Source organism: Akebia trifoliata, chromosome 2 (genome assembly GCF_017979445.1).
Source record: "Akebia trifoliata isolate Shusen 1 chromosome 2, ASM1797944v1, whole genome shotgun sequence".
Lineage (NCBI taxonomy): Eukaryota > Viridiplantae > Streptophyta > Magnoliopsida > Ranunculales > Lardizabalaceae > Akebia > Akebia trifoliata.
Window position 1 is genome coordinate 28,068,377 of NC_141376.1, and position 21,571 is coordinate 28,089,947.

General features: G+C 33.4%; 2 long non-coding RNA genes across 5 annotated transcripts; both read left to right on the forward strand.

Moving 5' to 3' along the window:
- The first annotated feature begins 765 nt into the window (after positions 1-765).
- On the forward strand, positions 766-19,710 carry LOC147410032 (uncharacterized). 4 transcript variants are annotated; one of them, XR_015170251.1, is made up of 5 exons: positions 766-1,761; positions 1,903-1,957; positions 3,919-3,944; positions 4,782-4,844; positions 19,461-19,710. It is a non-coding gene; the product is annotated as an uncharacterized LOC147410032 (long non-coding RNA). The 4 variants fall into 4 exon arrangements; XR_015170248.1 differs by lacking the exon at positions 19,461-19,710 and adding an exon at positions 4,924-5,452 and having other exon boundaries at positions 1,903-1,981; XR_015170250.1 differs by lacking the exon at positions 19,461-19,710 and adding an exon at positions 4,924-5,452.
- LOC147410033 (uncharacterized) lies at positions 12,595-15,029 on the forward strand. The gene is made up of 2 exons (XR_015175574.1): positions 12,595-13,877; positions 14,686-15,029. It is a non-coding gene; the product is annotated as an uncharacterized LOC147410033 (long non-coding RNA).
- Positions 19,711-21,571: the final 1,861 nt, after the last annotated feature.

The following is a 21,571-nucleotide window of genomic DNA, read 5'->3' on the forward strand; positions in this document are numbered from 1 at the left end:
ACGTTGATTTTTCCCAATAAGATCTAATCTATCACATATCTCAAGTACACTATTCATTCAATGTAAAATGAGTTAAGGGTACTTACCTCGTGCCATTATGTAATCGTTGGTATAAAAACATTATAGGTGTGCCTTTTGATCCACGTGTTCCTTGAAGCTTTCAAAACCCCAATCAAATTGATCCTTTCTTCTAAACTCACCTTCTCTCTTCTCTCTATATGAATTGACTAGGTATTAGTGATTGATGGTATCACTCTTATTAGAACTCTCCACTATGTATGTTTTCCACACTTCTATTCGTTTTGTACGTGTCAATATGGGGTCACCAATCCTCTTTTATAGATAAAGGTTGAAGGCCTCGAGATATTCTTTTAATAAGTTTTCAATCTATCAAGGTCTCTTACTAACTTTAAAGAATATTCATAATTCTAACGATATTAGGATTCTTGAATATTTGTATTTATAATGTATCACTACGTCATAATGGTTAAATTGCGACCCTGATTTTGGGAAAAAGCGACAGCTGTAAGCAGTTGTTTTCAACGACGGATTGCAGCAGTCACTGCATAAAAAACAACTCGACTTTTATAAGTTTAATAAATCACAATCGTTATTTTGTTGATGTCGTTTGGACTGATTCATCAGGGTTTTGTGCCCAATCGGTCGTTTTTCCCTTCTCTTTCCCATTCAACTCGATTTCTAGAGTTTTATTTTGATTTTGCGGCTCACATCATGATCTCTCACATCAACTCTCTGTTATCTCTCTCTCTCTCTCTTCTCGCATAGACTCAATAGGATTTCATCTATTTAGGTTTTGATCTCTTTGGACAGACACAATCAGATTTCAAAATCATTGATCGTGTTCTTTCTTTTGGATCTACTTCAAGGTTCAATTCAATGCAAGATCACCAATCAATTTGAAAGAGAGCTTCCCCCAGATTTTCTTCCAATTGATTTTCATATACACATCTCATAATCAACAATCAATTTCACAAAATGATTTATTTGTTTTGTTGAATTTTGGGGTTTGTGGAGAGTTTCATGTTAATATCTAAGTCATTTAGAATGTTGAATCGTTTGGAAGGATTTTGAAGAATTACATGTGAAGATTGTAAGTATGATTAAACTTTTTAATTTTCTGAGTTATTTTATTTGAAAATTTGAAAATTATTTGACTTGGATAGATCTTGCAAATTTCTTGTTTTGATTTTAGAGGAATCGTGTGAAATCGTAAATTTGTTTCTTTAACAGTCTTGAATTTGTGGAAGGAAAAAAAACAGTACTTCGGTGTTCTTCAATGCATTTTAATTTATGATTTTTTTTTTAATGAGAGGATAGATATCTGTTGTTGAGTGGTGGAAATGCTAGATTTAGTATTTTTTTTTCCTCGAATAAATCTTTGCAATTTAAGAAAAATTAAGGGAATTTGTTAAAATATTTAATGAAATTGATTGATGATTATAAGATGTGTATATGAAAATAAGTTTTCTAAGAAATCTATTGATATAAATCTGAGGAATTCTCTCCCGCATTGGTTTTTTTTTTCTTTTTTAATAAATGCTTGCTAATTGCATTTTATATAACAATGATTTTCTCTAATTATTTTTAGGTTCAATTTGTATGAGCATGTGATTACTTGTTCTAACTCTTAATTTCTTATTTTTATTTTGTGGAATGAGCGTGAGACATTGAAGGCTGAGAAAGAAACGGAAGATCATATCAGGCAGTTCACTCGCAATGAAGCTGGACAAGATGTTGTCTGTAAGTAGTACATGTTTCTACTTATTTTGTATCATATTTTGTTTTTTTCTCTGAACATTTCAATATCTTGGATTTGAGAAGTAAGGGTGGAGATGTGCATGGTTTAACCAAAAAAACTATGCTTATGATGGTTGTTAACAGGTACATTGATGAAGGTGTGGCAGAGCTTGTACCTGGAGTCCTATTCATTGACGAGGTGCCTTTTCCTTTCAAATCTCTTGTATGTCCTATGTTGGTTAGCCTGTATATTTTTTTTCCCGATTTATGCAACCTTACTTTGCAGTTTCACATGTTGGATATGGAATGCTTTTCCTACCTAAACTATGCTTTATAGAGAGCACTTTTATGTAATGTCCTTACATGTTGATTGAGAACTTATTGACTTCTTAGATAGTTGTTATATGTTCTTATAGGGTTAAAGTTCAAACATTGGTGCATACTTATGGGGATTCAAGTATGATAGAGTCCTATTCTGTTATTTATGCCCCATCCATAAAAGTGTTGTCTTGAAATAAAAGGAGGATGATCATTTTACTTTCAGTTCCAACTGTTAAGTTTAATTTTATCATTTTCCAAGTAAGCCCAAGGATTTATGTTTTATTGATGTAACTGTATGGTATTTAATTGATTTTTAGATCCCTCTCTTTAATTTAACATAAATAAATACTATTATCTTGTGCAAGTTTTTTCACATTTGTACAACCTTGACCTTCAATATCATCTAAGGTACTTTCTAATGACCATCTTCAACTTACAATCTGTTCGTCAATTTGCTTTCATCATCCACTCACCACGCTCACATAGAAATGTAGGTTCAAATTTGTATGAGCATGTGGCTACTTATTCTAACTTTTAATTTTTTATTTTTGTGTTGGCAATTTGCCGAACCCCGTAAACCTGTATTCTTGTATGATTGTTTCATCTTTATTTTATTTTTTTATTTTTAGAACTTAATTCAGATGAGAGACACTAGATCATGTGTTTTTTCTATTATCAACAACAAAATGGTTAATATTAGGCAAACTTTTATCTGTGTGAATTGTTGTTGAACATCTGACAAAGCACAAGATATGGCTCTAGTGTGATGAATGTGGTTGGTTAAGGGCAGATAGATATTGGTTTGAATCAAAGGGTTGTGATTGTTGAAGTGGATTTTAGCATCTAAATCTAGATGGAAGGAAGGTTTTGATAGAATGAGATTCTAAAGTCACATAACCTTTACCTATTATTAGCTAGCAAAAATAATACTTACTTTCCTCCTTGAAATATCACTCTAATTCTAATCATATGAGAGTCTCTCATGGAAATTAACTGCTTTATCATAATAGTATGGTTAGTTCTTATATTCCATTTGATTTTGGGTTCTAATGTTGGTATATTTTGTAATCTTGGATGAATTGAGTGAGTTTTTAAAGGTAATTTTAGCTTAATATGCTTGTGTATGTTGTATTGTGTTGGGTTTTGTTTAGTTCTTTCTTTTGTTTCTTCTTGCTTTTATTTCATTATTATAATTATTTGAGTTTGCACATAAATTATTCAACTTTAAATCATGAAATTATTTCACAAATATTTCATTATTGGTAATATTTGTGCTGGTGTTCATTTTTGGTCATTGGCCTAGCTAAAACATCAATTTTACAATAATGAGGCGATGATGACTAAGGAAGATATCACTAGAAAATAGTAGTTGTTATGCTAATTCCAGAATCACTATACTCAGAACGAATCATGGTGCAATGTTAATTTTTTTTTTCTATTTCCATAATATTCTTAGCCGCACATATTTTATGCTCATTGTTCTTTAGGATTTTTTGATCAGTATCTAACTGGATTTTTCTATAAGACTTTGTTGTCATTGTTGTGCAAGTTAGTATCTCATTATGAGTTTCTTTATTGCTATCTGACATTAACAGCAACTGGAAATTATAACTTATTTTGGAAAGATTTGGGTTGAGAAGCCTATCATGTTCATCTACATTGAACTACTGCACACTATTCATAATTAAAAGAAAACCTTGAGTGCTGTCCCTTTCACTTTAACACTTCATATTGGTTTTTTTCTTTTTTTTATTCTGGTCACAATTTACTATTTTTTTAACTTTTCACCTAAATTGTCTTCACCTGATCCAAGGTTTCCTATTTATTTATTATTTTCAGGTCAATAAGTGGTTCAAGAATGCCCAGTGAGTTCGCCCTTCTTAAGCTTCTATTAATTGCATAATCTAAGTTTAAGTTTTCTTAAATTTATATTATAGTTTAGGTATAATGCATAATCTTTGTGCAGTGAAGATATACATTGCAATTTGGGTTCTTCTGATGTTTGATGTGTGATGTTTAGCCTCTATTTACTGGAGATATACATTAGTGCATATTTACATTCTAAGGATATACAAATACACACATATATCACATGCGCTCTGATTTTTTATTTGGAATTTGTTTTCATGCATATTTGGGCTTGTGTTGGTGATCCCTAGTAATCCTAATTCTAAATCCTCTTAGGTTCAGTTTTGTATTAGATGAAGAGTTAAAAAAAGCTGCTGTCAATGATAAGGTGACAGGTGCTTTTGAAGATAAAATTAGTCGAGAGCACATACCCTTTTGAATCAGCTGAGACAATCACATTAGCATACCCTTTTGAATCTTATATGACAGCCCTTCATAGATTGCTTCAAGCTCAATCGGAGCTTATATTATTGAACCAGATGGACCATCACCTGCAAACAGAAACTTCCCTCTAGGATCCCTTGTGATGAAGCTAAAACCATTTCTTCAAGCTCAAATTTCTTCTTTTACCTATAACAAAAGAAGAAAAAGCTATTTCAATAGTAAGACATGAGTTTTGTTTGTACTGCATTTTTGTTCATTTAAGAAATATAGCTTTTCTGAGCATGTGTGATGTATTTCTAGTTTGAACAACTGTATTGCTTTGAAGTTAATGATCTATAAAATGGTTATAATCGAGAACCTGACATCACTAATTTTTCCACTGCTCCACCAATGTAATGATGTTAATACAGGTGACACATGGAACTGCACATCCTTCCATTCTTCCAAGTTTGCAACTTGGTTTCTTGAAGAAGGTGAGCTTATACCAATCTTGAGTCAAAACTCTTCCTCTGTACTGAACCTCTAATTGTTCTTCCTTCTATCTTCCTACAGAAACAAAACCAGCAAATAATTTCTCATCTAGCAAAACTAAAAGACTTGCTATCAATGATTGTCTGTGGTGAAAAAGGTGGATCCCAAGTGTCTGATGAGAAAGCCTTGAAACAGATTCCACCAATCTTTTCTTTCCAAAACAATGAACTTAAGCACAAACTTATAACATCTCCGACAACCTCTGCAACGGTTGGAACACTTCAGCCACCACACCACTTTAGTAATCCGGATGCTACTCCAGTACTTATGTGTGAAGACCTTGAACAGTCCATTCTATTAGAGATTGATGAAAACAGTTCAAATCTGCAATATCCCATTCAAGCCAAGAGTGTTTCTGATGAAAACACGGAGTAGCCAAAATCTGCAATTGATGATTGTGCTTCCCAACACCTTCTCTCTTTGTTACAAAAGGGAGCAAGCCTGAACTGCCTTGCAACATCCCCCAATATGGATGTAGAGTTCTCTCTCAAAAATTCAAGTGAGGGAGATGCCAAAAAGGGTCGCGAGTCCAAAAAACAAATCAATTTAATGATCCATTTTTTTCAATTTATAAATTCAGAATTTTTTATTTTATTTTATTTTTTTTAATATTATAAATCAAGAAAAACGACTGTTACTGTCGTTTTTCCCAACTGTCAATGACAGTCATTTTTTTCGACTGTCAAAGACAGTCGTTTTTTCTGACCGCTTTAGGTGCTGTTTGTTAAACTGAAAAAAATAAGTGCTGAATAGCATTAAGCGCTGAATGTAAGTGCTGAAAAAGTTGTTTGTTTAGATGCTGAATCATGTTTGTTACACATTGCTAAAACTGATAAATTGTCTTTGTTACCCTTACAATCATATTATACATTGTTTACATGTTTCAAATGCTTATTTATTATCAAACACAATAAAATATATTATTTCTTATAAAATTAAAATATAATTTATTTTTAAATAATAAATAATACTAAAATCTTCAATTTATAAATAATAATTTCTATTTATAAAAGCCAACAAATTTCAAATTAAAAATAATAATGTCATACAAGTCACCAAAATTTGAAATCAATTTTAAAATAACTTAATTTTGGATGAATAATATTCGATGGAAATGAAGGATGTGTAATTATAAAAGCACCCTATGAATTAATAAGGGCAACCCACACTATAGCCATTTTTTGTTTTGTTTTATATGGATTAAAGTTTTTGGAATGAGCAAATTTTTAGTGAGGATGGTTTATATGATATAGAGATCATCCTCACCAAAAATCAGCCTATTTTGAAACTTCTAACTTGTTAAAAATAGTTTTCAAAAAAAAAAAATGGAGAATTTACGGTTCTTGAACTTGTTTTGATAAGGTTAGAAGTTTTAAGATGTGCTGATTTTTTGTGGGGATAATCTCCTCATTGTAGAGATTATCCTCACCAAAAATCAACTCATTCCAAAACTTTTAACCCATATAAGACAAAATAATTTAGCTATGGTGTGGATTTATTAATTTGTAGGGTGTTTATATACTTATCCATGGGATATAAGAGGTAATATCCTTTTAAGAATAAGGGTATACTTGTCCATGCTCAAAAAAACAAAGGGCATACTTGTCCGTGTTGAAAAAAGAGAAGTGCTTACCGCTTCAGCACTTTTTTTCAACATCAAAATAGTGCTGAATTTTTTTCACTTATTTTCAGCAATAAGCACGAGTAAACAAACGCGCTATTTTGACAAAAGTGCTGAATTTAATTTTTTTCAGCAATAAGCGCTGAAAAATAGCGCAAACAAACACCACCTTAGTCTCTCGCAGTTTAGAAACCACTCCTTTTAAAATGACCCCTTTTACGACTGTAGGAGCAGTCGTTTTTAGTGCAATATGACATAGTGTATATAGAATCCTTATGCAATTAAACAAAAAAAAATCCATGAGATCAATGGGCCACAAGACAGAGAATTCTAACATGCCCATCATGTCCCCCAATATGAATTTTTAGCTAACAAGGGGGCACTAGTAACAGAGTCATAAAAATTGAATTAGACGATCTAGAAGCAAAAGTAGCAAGACTATGTGTAACTTGGTTTCCTTCTTGATAAACATGTGACACAACCCAATGAATATCCTTGAGAATTTGACGAACTTGAAAAAGATGGAGTCTACTTCCCAAGGCGCAGCATGACCTTTAAGAGCATTTACCACTAGCCTTGAGTCAGATTCTATGATCAGGTTCTTGCCTTGTAATGGAATGAGCCTAAACCTTCAAGTAATCATGTGAATTCAACAAAATTATAGGTGAGCTATTGAAAATCCTATTATTTCTTTCTAACCAAATATTCCACAAGATCAGCCAAGGAATAATTTGAGCTTCATTCGATCTCAACTTGTTGCACCAGGAAAGAATGTAAGAAATATAACTAGATATGGGGGAAGTGTTACCGAACTTTCTAGCAAAGAAACTCCACACCTCATGGGCGAACGAGCATCGAAAGAACAAGTGCTGGATATGTTCTTCGGCATCACCACACATAACGCCTCTAGAAGCCAAAAGCAAAGAGTCGACAGGGAAAATAAAATTGAAAATCTTCCATCGAAAGATTTTAAATTTAAGGGGCACACAACTTCGCCAAATCATCACTACGTGAAAATCCCAAATTTGTCTAAAAAAATTTGTTGGGCCCGGCCCGTCGAATTTTAAACCCAAAACTCCGCAGCCTGTCTACCACGTTTTTGGGTCGATCATATTTGTCTAAAAACTCTCTGCCTCTCTCACTATTTCTCTTTCTCTCTGCCTCTCTCTCACAGTCGATCTCTCTCTTTCTCTCTCACTGTTTATCTATCTCTCTCTTTCTCTCTCAATCGATCGACCTCTCCATCGAAGGTGAAGCACGATTCTTCCCGATGGAAATTTTGCGAAGAACTCTTTGTCTCCATTGTTGACGACGTTGCATCTCTTTCGATTGCACATCTCGAAATCTAATAGATTTCAATCGCAGCCGCGCGAAGAAATCTCTATCTCCATTTCAGACGAAGTTGAATTTCTTTATAGTTGATCCGGACACTCCTCCATCACTAACTTCCCTTTGAATTTCTTTATAGAAATCTCTATGTTCTTGGATTCTCTGCTAATTAGGGATCTAAAAGCTTGAATTTCACATATGGTAGATTCATGAAGATTTGTCTGGAAAAATTGAATTTCACATATAATCCTCAAGGTATGTTCGAAATCTCTTTTTTCCTATCTGATTCATGTCTTCTAGGGTTTGTATCGTATAAATTGGATTGAGTTTCATTGAATTTTAGTAGAAAAATAGTTGAAATTTAGGTTTTGTAAGATTTTCTTATTTCAGATCTCAGTTTTGTATGATTCACGTTTTAGATTAGTTAAAAACATTATTAAAAAAAATTATGCCAAATTAGAGACTTAGAAAACGGATTGCCACTAATCTCAAAAATTTAGAACCTGTATATATTGTCACAATTGCCTAAATGATACCTCAATCATTCAGGTTTAAAATACAATAAAAGAATTTACTAATGAAAGACTTTGAAAATGGAAGGGCACAAAATTCTACATTTATCCACTACATTTATCCATAATAAAAAAGCATCTTTTTGATATTTTAGAGTTCTTTGAATTTTGTGCTCTAAGATATATCCTTACCATTAGATTTTGTGTTTCAACAGTCAGGATTATGTGATCCTTAGAGTTTTGTTTTCTTGTTTCCATGGATCCCAAATCATCTCTTATTTTGGGGTGCAAATAGCAGCTCTTCTTATTGTTGTATTGTTTTGGGCATGCATATATATTTGCAAAGTGAGTGCCAATACTGTTTGTACAGAATCAAATATCTCAGTTTCACATTAGGAAATTGGCTAGAGACGTCCTGTCACTCTACAATACAGGCCTGCCCTTACAACGGTAGCCAAAGTATTTGCATAATGTTTAACAAAACTGGCAATTACCAAACTGATTGTTTCATCTTTTTCTCATTTCACAAGGGCAATCCTTGACTATTTGCAGGCAAGTTCTTGATTGGTATTGGATTGCAGCCATGGGCTTCCAGCCAAAATCATAGGTCTAACACCAACCTGTATGTATGTCAGTAGAGATAAATGGGAACAAGGTTTTTTGGTAGGCTAGCAGGTTAGTGGTAGGTAGCTATAAGAAGGATTTGGAACGCAGATCTTGTTTCAACTCCCATAGGCTTCATCTATATAGTATGCATGTAAGGTGATGGGACATGGTTTCTATTTGCATACTAAAATTCTACACATCAAGTGAATGCCTGATTATTTATTAGAAGTTCTAGGAGTTCTATTCTTAAATTATTTATGCTGTAAATTCCAGCTACTTGGGACTTCCGTGTGCCCTTATTTTTGGGCTGCATCACCATGCCGATCAAAGAACATTAGTCAAGGCAATGTAGATGGAGACATCGGGTAGGAAAGCATGTATGATACATGAGGTGATTCTTATCCCAATATTGGATTTGGTAGCTGGAAATAAATTGGGCAGGCCACTTTTTTATACTCCCTTCTATCTCCCACTCCATGTATTTTCACAAATTTTTTTTTTTTTTTCTATTTGGTATCTTTTTTTTTTTCTTTCTTCTTATTCTATTGCTTTGTTTATGTTGGCTTGTGACACAATTAAAGCATTCCAAAACAGATTCAAATATAAAATAATACCACCTACATAAAAAAGTTGTTCTATTGATTTGATTCATAAATATAATTTTGTAATATTTAGTACTCTGCAGTTTTTTGATTGATTGAAAATATGGGGTATATGCCCCTCTATTTACTACTATGCAGTTTTTCAATTGATTTGATTCATCCTTATATAGGCATATGCCCATTGGCATCCTTCAACACAATATCCATCAATTCTAAGGGAAAATCTCTAGGTTCTAAGGAAACAAACCCAATAGAGGGGATCATTGTATTTTTCCACTAATTTGCATTTGATATGTACTTAATCATGGAAGTGTTCTCACTACCATTGTGTATACTCTTCGTCTTGTTAAGCCTTGAAGCAGTTAATGCAAATTGTGAACTTATAAAATAAAATAGAAAAAGACAATTGTGAACTACTTTGGTCTTTCAAGATTGATTTTTTTTGTTTGGTGACAAAAACTTTTCTTGCAAATTTCATTTTTAATGAATGTGGCTTATCATATTACATGTATTATTAGAATACAAATGCATTTATAATTTATTTCAAAATTTTTTTTTTGGGTGGAATGTGAACCATTGCTTTTTTATTTTCCTCGCAGAATCCCTCAAAGTCATGCTTGTTTGTGGTTCTGATTTACTTGAATCTTTTGGTATTCTTGGAGCATGGATTCGTGAACAGGTATATCTCAGAAAGAAAAAAAAAAAAAAGGAATCTTCCCTTGTTTTTCAATTGTGCTTCCCATTGTGTTCTTCCATGAACAGACTAGTTTCTTTGAACACTAATATGAACCAATCTGTAGACCTGGGATGTAGGACTCTGTCTATGACCAAATCAAGGAGATCCTTGCAACGAAAACAAAACAATAAATTAAGTGTTTTTCCTAATATGGTGTTTGAGAATGTCTTCCTTTTTCTTGAATAAGAAAAACAAAATTTTCTTTTTAAATGTCTCAACTAGTTCTGGGAAAGGGGGAATTCATCTTTGTTTTCCAAACTCAAACTTTATTTAGGACCTTTAAGGCAGCTGGAAAAACTGATCAAATATCCCTCTATGATTTTACAGGTTCGAACTATATGCAAAGATTATGGCATTGCCTGCATTCGTAGGGAAGGCAAAAACATTGAGAATGTCATATCTGCTGATGATATTTTGAATGAATATAAGGTAATAAGAATCTTTGGTGGTTCTAAATATTTTTTTTAAAGTGTACTTTCATAAACAGCTAAATCTCATCATGGATGGGGCTTATACCCATAGGTCAGCTGGTTTGACAAAAATTGCAAAGCAACTTTGAGGTCATGGGTTCAAGTCCAGCTTAACAATAAAAACAAAAGAAAAAAAAACCATCATGGAGGTGGGTTTTCTATATGCAACACTCAGTGTATGTATGCCCCCTTGTCAATCTGGTTTTATTGACTAGTCACCGCATGGATTCAACTATGGTCCCAAAAGTTCCTTCAATTAAACTATCTGATTCATGAACATAATTTAGTAGTTGTAAATATTTTCAGTTCATCAACTATTCAAAAGCAAAACACACAAATGCACACTCACAAAGATGCAATTTTGATAAGAATATCCTTAATTCAATTAAGGGAAAGAGATTCTCCATATATTGGATCTTACTTGATGTGCAATGGTCACATCCATCGTTTTCAGGTAGAGACAAAGAAAGAGCTAAATGATTTTTCGTATTAATTCCTTAAAGAACTAATACCATTCAACATTTCATATCTGTTTATTTCGGAAGAGTAACATCAGAGTAACATCAAAGTTGTAGATGAACTTGTACCTAACCAGATCAGCTCGACAAGAGTAAGGTAAATGATTTTTCGATTTATTCACAAAATACTAGAGATAACATGAACATGTTGATTAGTATAATAACATTGAAAGGGGAGCCTCTTTTTGTTTATCTTTTCAGGGAATGCATTTCAAGAGGGTTGTCAGTTAAATATCTTACTGCAGATGAAGTTATTGATTATATCAAGGAACAACACTTGTACTTCAATACAAATGAAAAATGATCACTTGAGTATTAAATTTGCACAATCTAACTGTACAATTAGCTGTTCTTAATATCATGATGTACAGTTCCCTCCAGATTCTTCACGTTCTCTTGCATTTGGTTCTGGATATCATAAAATCTATTGCTATGATCTTCGTAACACACGAACGCCTTTGTGCACATTAATTGGTCATAGTAAGACTGAGTTATGTCAAGTTTTTAGACTCAAAGACTCTTGTTTTAACGTCCACGGCTAACACACTGAAGCTTTGGGATTTATCAGCATGCACATCGCGAGTACTTGACAATCCTCTCCAAACATTCACCGGCCACACAAATGTAAAGGTGCTCATCATATTGAATTAAGATTCTTGATTCTCATAGTGTAAATTTGTTTCTTCTATGACTGTAGTTCAAGTTTGTTGCCAATGTACCTCTGTTAATTTGCTATATTTTTTAAACTTGTTGGAGGTTATGGTGACACGTATTTGTGCTCGATACTGGCATGTGTTTTATATGTATCCTTCCAAAAGGCTGATAGCACAACTGCTGGGAATTACAATGATTTGATTTATGAAGTGTTTCTTCAGGTAAGTTTGAATATATATATTTCGATTAATATTTTGAGTAAGTTTTAGTCTTTTTGTTTAAATGGGAATTCTTTTTCTTGTTCAATAGAAATTTGATGCCGTCGTTGGAGATACAACCATTAGAGCCAACCGATCCCAATATGTAGACTTTACACTACCATATACAGAGTCTGGGGTATCAATGCTCGTGCCTATTAAAAACAATGGAAAGAAGAATGCGTGGATTTTCTTGAAGCCTTTAAGCAGAAATCTTTGGTTAACAAGTGGTTCCTTCTTTATCTTCACTGGTTTTGTGATTTGGGTCCTTGAACACCGGATCAACGAAGAATTTAGGGGGCCAGCAGCTTATCAGTTTGGCATGACCTTTTGGTTCTCCTTCTATACACTTGTTTTTGCACATAGTAATTCCCCATACATCTCTTTAAATTTACTTACTATTAGTTTCAATAGAGTGCAAGGACACCTTTTGAGGGCATTCGGTTCAAAAGAACCAAAGTCATGAAGGTTTCCTTTGACATAGTATAGTGTGCATTGGTTAAAAGACTTAGGCTGATGTGGTTGAGGTACAATATAACAATATCTAGAGGTCCAAACAGTATCTATTTTGTGATAATTTCAATACAACTTTGTGATGGTGCAGGGGAGAAGGTGGTGAGCAACTTGGCTAGGTTTGTGCTGATCATATGGATTTTTGTAGTCCTCATACTTGCATCAAGTTACACAGCTAGCTTGACATCGTTTTTGACGGTTCAACAACTCCAACCAACCATCATTGATATCAAAGAGCTCCTAAAGAGATGCGAATCTGTTCATTTGTGTTTGGGCTCTTGAAGCAGATGGGGTTTGATGAATCCAAGCTTAAGTCCTATAATTCTTCAGACGAGTTCGATCAAGCTTTATCAAAAGGAAGTCAAAAAGATGGCATTTCTGTAGTTTTTTATGAGGCCCCTTACGTAAAGCTCCTCCTTGCGAGATACTGTGCTAAGTATACGATGGTCGGACCTACGTACAAGACTGACGGATTTGGTTTTGTAAGTCTTTCCTGCTCTCTTTGGAATCATAATCACTGGGAAATACTAAATTGCTAATGTTCCAAATACAAGTATTGGGTGTTAACAATCTCCAATTACTTAATTTTTTTTTTTTTTTTTTTTTGAAGAAAATCCTCAAACAACTAATCTTTTTTATTATTATTATTATTTTTTTTTATTGTACAATATTTTTTATAAATAACTTTCCGAGACTTTGTGATATTGACAGAAATGTCATTACACAACAACAATCAAGTAGTGACTTTTTTTTTATAAACATTAGTAGACTAATTTTGGTTTTGATACTTTTTAAGAAATTTTATGAAAAAACAAGGTATGTGAGGTTGCTAACACCAAATGCTTGTATAAGACATTAGCAATTCCCATATTAAAGTAAAGATGTATTGAAATCTTAGCTATGTTTCTTTCAATTTATATGTGTACACATTGAGGTATAAGTTTTCGACAAGCAAAGTGATGAGATGCATCCACATTGGGCTATTATGTGTTCAAGAAGATGTTGCAGATAGGCCAACAATGGCAACTGTGGTTCTTATGCTCGGTAGCTATTCTGGCACTCTTTCCCAACCTTTACCACCTACATTTTGCGTGCATGGTAGAATGAAGTCAAACATGCCCATGAGTGATTTAACACTGCCATCAACTATGAATGAGGTGACAAATACTGAGTTATACCCTCGATAATCGTATTGATTTATTGGAAATTACTTATTTTCTTTAGACATTATTAAGTAGGGCTTGTCATTGCCATTTATGGCAACAAGTATGCTTGTGCTATTATTTACATTTGGGAGGGGTGAATATCATTTAAATCATATTGGATTATATGAGTGTTATTATCATATGCAAGAGTGTTCACAAATAAAACTAGATGATCTTTTGAGACATTATTAAGTTTGGGTTAAGTAGCCAATGCAATCAGGTTATTTGAGAACATGTACACCTGTTAGGTATTCCTGTCAGTTTTTGTAAATTACATTTTTTGATGCAATTGATGCCATTTTCAAAGGGAAGCAACTGAAATTATTATTTATTTAGTAACGGTTAAATAAATACTAGAATTTTGATATAGGAATGACTTTGGTTGGTTGAATGCTCTGATTGTTTATGCTCTGGCTGCTTGTGGGCTTTTTCCAGCAGCCATTCAAGGATTATATTGGCGTTTACCTGCAAACAACCTCGTATATATACATATATCATTTCATTCTTCTTCTTCTTCTTTATTTATTATTTTCATTGTTCTTCTTTCAATAGGTTTATTATTGCTTAATTCGTTATTCAGGATTTTATTTGATAAACTAACTTGGAAAACAAATTTTATTTGCTGCTGGTAAATGGCACATAATTGTTATTGCAAACTTTGTTTCAATCAAACAGGTGGGGTACCTTGGTGTTTGTATTGCTTGAGATCCTATTTTGGTGTCTTTTTGCATCTTTACATTTTATTGGGTCTTGTGAACAGTTAACATGGAGAGTATGGGTGGACAGCTAACATGGAGAGGACAATGAAGGCACAGGCTCTGAGGGACTCGAGCATGACTGGGTACATATCAAGCAAGAAGACAATGGAGATCAATCCAGAGAATCCCATTATGGAGGAGCTGAGGAAGAGAGGTGATGCAGACAAGAATGAAGCTAGTCAAGGATCTGGTTCTACTGAATTTTCTTCGATTTAATGTAAAGTTGGGTCTATTTCAATTTCAAAATATTAATTCATGAATATTGATTCAGTTTTCTCTTCTTTGTTCTTCAGTCAATATGGATGCCCATCATATTCTTATTCTATGATTTTTCTTTTGTTTTTTATTTTTTTGATTTTTTTTATTATTATTTTGTTCATTGTGATTAGTGAATTAGAGGACCGTGCTATTGTTTGTTAAACCTCCAAATTCGACGGTCATACTCTATGAATTTTTTTTTAAGCCCATTCTCCAATAATTTGATAGTCCAGGGCCGTCAAAAAAAAAAATTCTACAAGAGAATATTTGACGGGCATATTTGATGGGAGGGTCCGTCAAATTTCTCAAAATTTGACGGGCTAAGACCGTCAAATATGGGCTTTTTTCACATAGTGCATGTCCCATTTCCTATGAGGAATACCCCTAGGAAGAATGAACTTCCTCATGAGACTTGATGCGAATAACCATTTGGAGACAACTTGCACACAAGCTTGTCCTTAGCGCAACAAGCAACATTGATGGAGCAACAAAAATCAGTGAAGCTGGAACCAAATGTCTAAAGAAGTTTGCCTCTGTCCCATACTCTATTCCGCCACACATCACTTAGCATCAAATCTGATTGCACATTAGGGAATATAGTAGATAGAGACCCATCTCCCCTCCAATTGTGGTGCATTAGAGAAATTGAAATTTCATTGCAAACAACTGATCTCGATCATTCAAAGACCAAGGGCAAGTTCATGACTATTGCTCTCCAAATAATAGAACTTTTTCAATGGACATGAAAACGGAACTCATTAGAACATCCCGAATATTTAGCTCTAATGAATTCTTTCCAAAGGGAACATTCAGAAAGAATCTTCCAACCAAGTTTACACATGCCCACCCTGTGGACAATAGAGAGATGCTGGTATTAGATTTTACACATTCAAAATTTTAAAACAAAACTTTAATATATTTTGATTTTTCCCAATAGGATCTAATCTGTCACATACCTCAAGCATACTATTCATTCAATGTAAATCAAGTTGATAGGACTTACCTTATACCATTATAAAGTCATTGATTCAAAACGTTGGATGTGTGCCTTTCGATCCACATGTTCCTTTCGAAACCCCAATCAAATTCATCATTTCTTCTAGACTCTCCTTTTTCCTTCTTTCTATGTGGGTCGGCTAGGTACTAGTGATTGATGGATATCACTCTACTAGAACTCTCTTTTATGTTTTTTTTTCACATTTAATTTGTTCTATATTCCTTACCAATATGGGATCTCCGATCCTCTTTTATAGAAGAAGGTTCAGAGCCTAGAGTTATTCTTTTAGTAAGTTTCTTATCCATCAAGTCTCTTACAAACCTTAAAGAATATTAACTATTCTAATGATATTGAGATTCTTTAATATTGATATATTTTATATATAGAATCCTTGCAATTAAACCACAAAATCGTGAGGTCAATGGACCACACGATATAGAGTTCTAACATTCTCCTACTTGGCCCATTAAACCGATTGTAATAATAGATAATTTTCAAAATATTTTGAAAAAATCTCAATTTTAGGATTCTATAAATAAAATATTTTATACGTGATCACGAATTTTAAAATCATCAATATTCTCAATATTCAATTACATTCTTAAATGTCATATTTCAAGTAGATATTAATGTGAGTCATGGTAGTTGTATGTCATGTATGTCATACTTCCTTCCATGTACCATGCCATTAATACATTTTCTGATATAGCTTTTAATTGTACCCCTATCATTTGTGTTATCAAGACATTTCATGTACTACTTAAAGCAATAAAAAATTCACTTGCAATAGATTTGTGGATGTTAGAAGAACTTATTTCTTATTCTAAACGGTGGATTACTTAGCTAAACCATGTAAAACCCTGAGTTTTCGATTCGTATCTTGAAAAAAAATAAATAATTGAATTTTGAAAAATCTTGAAAATAAGACTTAGGGTAAAATTGTAGGATTTTGATCTGGTCATTTTTAATGAAATCTGACCTTACCATTAGATTTGAAAAGATCGAAAAAACATACTTTAGCCTATAAGCACACTCAAGTACGAGTCCGAACAGAAAAATTCAAAATCCTCGATTACTGAGTCGGACCAAGCTAAAATAATGACTTTTTGCTAGAGAAAAAACTGTTAAGATTCTATCATACCATTGGATTTATAACAAAAAATTATAGAAAATGTAATATTTATTTGTCATTTTTGAAATCCAAAAAATTAAATTGTCGTCAAAAACGAAAACGACGTTAATTTTAGGGTCCCATTAGGTCGAAAAAGTAAATTTTTGTTAGAGATATAATTTGTAGAATTTGATCATACAGTTAGATCCAGAATAAAAAATTAGATAAAATAAAGTATTCATTCATCACTTTTGGAGTCCGGACGGTCAAGTTACCGTCGAACGAAATAATAGGAAAAATACCAATTTTGTCCTATAATTATATAAATAATTTTTTTGAAAACAAAACATTATTCATCTTCCAACTCGTCCAAAACCAGTCAAGTATTTTTTTTTCAAACCTTTAACATCTGATTCGATGTGAATGATCAGTCTTCGACCTTCAATGTAGAAGGAAAAATCTTCCATAGCCTCGTTTTCTACAAAATCCACCCAAGTTCCTTTCGTTTGCTTGACTTTTTCACCCCGTATCATCAAATATTTGGTAGATAATATGGGTGTTCCAAAACTTCAACTCTAGATTTCATCAGTTTCGAGGTCAAATCGTCTTTCGCGACACAAGGAAGAAATGACGATGGCCTCGAGATCTTCGAAACCACCATGTTAGATTCAAAAACTAGTTACCTCAAAGTTTGATTCATCTCGATTTCCCATATGCGTTTTAATTCTTTCGCATAGAGATAGTAAGGAATTCTTAATTTCTATTAGTAATCATCGATTGTGAAAATTACATTTTTGATTTTATTAAAAATTTGTGATGTGTTTCCAAAAATATAGAATTCAATTGGTTATTTCAAATTCACATCAAAACTTGTATATTTGATATATTTTATTGAATTTTATAATAAATTATACGTGGGTAAGATATTTCACCGAGTTATTTCTATCAGTTGGGTTCTATGCACTACTCGAACCTTGTTTTGATCTAAATTTTGTATTTTTCAATGTTATTGAAAAAAATGAATTTTATAGTTGAAAAAATAATTTAATATTTAGTAAACTCATATTGAGTTGATGAATACTAGAAAGTGAATATTTTTTTTCTAAAGATTGAGAACTGCAAAAATTGGAAAAAGGGAAAAAGGAAAAAGGGAATGAAACGGTAAAATATCATAATCACACCCAATGGGTGATGTCTGCATTTTACATCAAAAAAATGGGATGTCACACCCCGTGCACGTGCCAGGTTGGGCCCGTGATTAGTTGGGATAACGGTGTGATAGTAGTGCTACACATGACAGGTCTCATGAGCTAACACGTCGCTGCGGGTAGGAAATATAGTCAAGGAGTGATGTCTACATTCTACATTGTGTGATGTGTGTAGGTTGGTGAAGGGATATCCAGTGATAGTGATTGATTACATTTTAATTTAAATTCCTTTAGAGTAGAGACTTCAAGTTCTGTTATTTATTTTAGGTCGGGTGGTCATAGTTGCATGGTAGGAAACTAAATATCCATTCTCAACCATGTATTGTTAATTTCTCTTTTGTTTTTAAATGAAAATAATATATATATGTAACTATTTTGTGAACAGTTAAAGAGTCTATAAATACCTGAAGGGATAGTGCGTCATGTCATCTGGAGTGGTGTACTATCTTAGGATATACAGTAGGAATAACCAAACTCATATGTGGTATGGGATGCGTATTAGAGTGGAGTCATAACTGAAATCTAGGTTTAGTCTTTTTTATCTTTACCAGAGAACTTGTAATGTAAAGGTAGTCGTATACGAATGGATTGCATATTTGGGAATCACATGCACGCCTGATAGGCATAGACGAAGATGATTAGTCAGTGATCACTAATAATCTATAATAGTCGAATGGTCTAACACATCGAGAAGAGACCTATTGTTTACAGTCACATCAAATGGTCAGCCTGAGCCGGATAAATGATCCCGCAAGTGTAGTAAATAGTGACCAACCACAAAATTAAGAACTAATACTTTATTATGAAACATCATATCCCGATTGGGAATGATCCAGTCATGAATCCCAACTCTCTAATTCTACTATTCCACCATTGTATATTATGTATCTGTTATCTTATTTGGATATATAAAATGAAATGCATGTTTAATATTTTCATTTGGTCAATTAGATTTATATAAAAAGAAAATGCTATGGTAGGTATTGTTGATTGATGTAATGTGAGTTTTAAAATGTTTAGTTTCTCATCCCTGGCTATATGTACCAATTAATCGTAATTTTTTCTGTAAAACTTCGCATATTTTAAAATGATTCAGTTTGTTTATTCGTTCATGATAGAAGAGGTTATTGATAGAAATTGTTTTCTTCTCTACTGAGTAACCATTGTTATTCATTCTTTTCTTCTCCATTTTTTTAATTTCAGATTCAGAGCTTAACGAGGCAGGTATAAAGTACGAGTGAGGATCAACTGGTGGGTCAGATAGACAATCAGAATACGTCACGTGGTGATTATTGGGGCTATACCCCCTAGTGGTGTCAATTTGTCCAAGAGTATTATAAATGTTATGTTAAGCGTTAAGACTTTTGTTAGAGTGAGGAATATTTGTATAATCCTGTATTTTGGTTATCCTTTCGTACTCTGATCTATCGTACGTTATTAAATGTATATAGGTTTCCGCTAGTTATTATATTGCATGTATATGAAGGATATCGTGTATGTTGTTTATCAGGTACAGGTTGAACACCTTATAATGCTAATATAAACAGAGGAGACTATGCCGAAATTTCGAGGCACCACCTAGTACTTCGAGACCTAACATAGGATTTTGTGTTAGCGTTTGGCGGGGCGCCACAGATGGTATCAAAGCATAGCATTAGATTCGCATGGGATACAGATATGTTATGTTTTGGAGAATTGACTGATACCACATATATTAAAATAAGAATCATAGAGTATCACTAGAAATTTAATATCCAAGCTCATTAATAGTTCCGTATTGGAATTACGAGTTCTTCCGTTTCTAGAAGTTTATAGAGTCTAGTAAGCTTAGGATATGATTCTAGGTTTGTTATGTTAGTAATAGAAATGTAGTCCATTACTAAGTTCCAGACTATGGTAGAATTTCATAGTTACGTAAGAGCGGTTTTGGCCTTATTCTGATAAGAGCCTTGTTACGGATAAACACAAGTGGAAAGAGTGGACAAAGCAGATGCCGAAACACAATAGAGACGAAACAGGTTTTATATTAGACCACTGACCTGATAGCACACTAATGTCATTCATGAGACAGATGGTTGAGTCTCATATCAAGTTTAGAGAGGAAATATAAATAATATAACCACCACCACCTCGAAGCCAAATGGAAAGAAGGCAATTAGTGTCTAATAAGAGACAAACAATTACAAAACTAGCAAATTCTTAGAAAAAATAACAATACGTAAGTAGTGATATTATAAACATACCAACTCAATGGATGGAAGAATTTTATAAGAAATAATAATATATACTACTAAATCAGTCGAAAGAGAGAGTTGTAGTATGTTATGAATGTAGCAAATCGGGACATAAAGGAAAATGACATTCGAGTCGACGTCAACAGATTAAGGATGTGTGGCTTAGAAAAATGCTAGACAAATCAGTTCAAGGAACAATAAGGCTACCAGATTTCAATAAAATTGATAACGTACTCGTACCACCCCAAACAAACAAGACTAGCGATCAAAAGTGAGAAATGGTATAAAACTTACCAAAATTGGAAAGTGTACCACTAAATCCAAAAAATAAAGGAGCGTTGGACTTCTTCACAAGAGGCAAATACTATTCCACCCTAGGAACCACTACCACAGGTCGTGCCATTGAAGTTGAGAGAATTCCCCAACCCAAAAGGCAAGTAAATTCAAGGATGTGATTGTAGAATTTTCAATGATTACATCCACCAAGATTTATGGGCTTTTCCAATCCGGTTGAGGTCAATGAGTAGGTTTTGAAGACTTGAAAAATTTTAAGTGTCATGTACTGCCCAAGAAATCAATGGGTGATGGTGACTACATTCCAATTGGATGGGATGCCAGTCATTAATAACATTTTGAGATAAATATATTGGGAGATGGATTGTTTATGTGAGTAGACTTCAAGAGGATGTTTGTTGATAGATTTATATCTGAAACTGCTCAAGAAATCAAGCACTAAGAGTTTTTTATATTAGTACAGGATAATCTATTGATTACAGACTATGGTATGATGTTCACTAGGTTGTCCCAATATGCGCTCGAACTTATCTTGACAGATCTGCAAAAGGCCCGTAGATTCTCTAGAGGACTATAACCCTACCTAAGGGCCAGGAGGTCGATGATTGAGACTACCAAATATAGAAATACAATGAGTCGAGCTTAGAGAGTAGAGCGAGGGGAGATGGAGTTACAAACTTCTAGAGGGTAAATTAGTCGACTTTAGACTTCTTTTCCTCCCAGATCAGATCCACCCAAGAGACCGATGTATTCGAAGACAATCTCTCCCGGATCAGTATATCCACA